The 1941-nt window shown below is 40.3% G+C and overlaps 1 non-coding gene across 1 annotated transcript; it reads right to left on the bottom strand.

Annotated features, from left to right (window-relative positions):
* Positions 1-1238: 1238 nt before the first annotated feature.
* On the bottom strand, positions 1239-1310 carry Trnat-ggu (transfer RNA threonine (anticodon GGU)). The gene has a single exon. It is a non-coding gene; the product is annotated as a tRNA-Thr (tRNA).
* Positions 1311-1941: the final 631 nt, after the last annotated feature.

The following is a 1941-nucleotide window of genomic DNA, read 5'->3' on the forward strand; positions in this document are numbered from 1 at the left end:
TGCAGTCTGCTTTGTTTGGTCTTTTGTAGTGTTTACTATTGAACACATATCGCGACACTGAAACTTTGTTGCGTTCCACAACAGGGCTTATTATTATGTCGCCAACATGATTCTCTAGCAAGTTCTCAAGTGGCTGCATCACTTTTTGTGGTTTGCCAATCATAAAAGCAACTGCCTGGCACATTGCATCATTGCCTTTGGACAAGAATTCTTTGGTCTGAGGAGAAGTCAACGCTTTAAGACTGGCGAAAGCACTAGCCATCAAAAGCCGCTCCCCTAATTTGGATGGGCACTCTTTTTGCAGATGTAACCAGCTCCTTCACATGCCCAATGTTTGACTCGAATACAAAGCACGAATTTGACCAAAGTGGTCCCTGCAATGTCACACTCTTAGGCAAGTGTGTATAACTTACGCTGAGATAATGTGACAACTTGTGCTCGAAATCCATATTTTAGCTTGCAAAAAATTACGACGAGCTGCCAAGTGCGACCAAAAGTGATTTATGAAGGCTTTTCAAGTACAATTTAAAATAGACTTTTCTTTTTCAATTCTATGTGATGTTTCAATGACCAAATGTTTGCTTAATTTTTTGTCATATCTTTATTTGTATTCTGTTGGTTTTACCTTAGTTGCCGCGATATTATCGCCCATCTTTATGTGCGCGCAACTGCCATTTTACTGGAATTATTTTTGCCACACTGTGCACCAGCCAATTTCATGCGTTGGCATTTGTGGCAGTTCATTTGGCACATTGGTAGAAGTGTTTCGCCAAACGCATTTGACTTATATGTTCTCAGTGATACTGACATAATGCAGTATTGCCGTGTGTATTATGTAATGATAAGTCTGCAGGTCTCATTCAGAAATAACCTGTTCTCTGAGCTGGATGTGGACTGTTCCCGTAAGGGATGAATACAATGTCAATTTTTTCATTTGCTAGTTTATTTCATTGCATTGTTTGTGCTGATTACTTCACTATGCCTTGTTTTCATGAATTGTATGTATGCACTACAGTAGAGTGGCACGCGGAGTGTTGTTTATATCTTGAAGGTATGGCAATGAAATCTCATTTATTTTGTGTTTAGCCTTATTTCTGTAGCTTTAAAGTCGTATGCGATATGAATATTTAATTAACTAGAACTAACAGACCAGAAAACCCAAGGAAAGTATAGGGAATGTTACTTGTAATAATTGTAGTGTAAAGCCTGAAGAAGGTAAAGTGGAAGAAAAGATAGCTTGCCGCTGGCAGGGACCGAACCTGTGACCTTCGAATAACCCGTCCAATGCTCTACCACTGAGCTACAGCGGCGGCGATCCCCTGGTCCACTTTGTTGGGTATATATGTGTATTTAAGCTTGGGAGTGTTAGTCAGCGCTGCTAGTAGCCATGACGGCGAGCGTGGAACACTTTATGCCTGCTGGTGTCACGAAGCACGCGACGCCATGAGGTAGTAAGCGAGGGATTATTGGTCAGTTGCCAGCTCGTGAAAAGATCACGTGCTTCGTGATGCCAGCAGGCATAAAAAGGCATAAAAATACAGCTTGCAATTTGCGCCTGCAATTTCTTGATCTTTGTTTTTTTTACTGAAATTTGTTGTAATAAAAAGTCATGTGTACTCTTAATATGTATTGTATGTATCTTTATGGCTCTTATTTCTGTCATTTAATAATCATACAGTGTTGTTTGTCCTGTGTCATAGCACCAGAATGTAAAGGCATCAATAGTGACAGCAGTGCTAAACAGCCTAATCTAACAGACTTGCCATGGTGACTTGGCAGCTACGAAATTCTGTGGCTAGATAAAGATGGTCATAAATTAAGATCCATGAAGAATATATTGGTGAGTGAATTGGCTCATGGTGATGGAAACCAGCATTAGAAGGCAGAAAAAGAAATAACGAGAAGCACTCGAGAGCTTCGCTTTGTGCCTCTTTTCTAGAC

The sequence above is a fragment of the Rhipicephalus sanguineus genome, chromosome 10, assembly GCF_013339695.2.
Source record: "Rhipicephalus sanguineus isolate Rsan-2018 chromosome 10, BIME_Rsan_1.4, whole genome shotgun sequence".
Classification (NCBI taxonomy): Eukaryota; Metazoa; Arthropoda; class Arachnida; order Ixodida; family Ixodidae; genus Rhipicephalus; species Rhipicephalus sanguineus.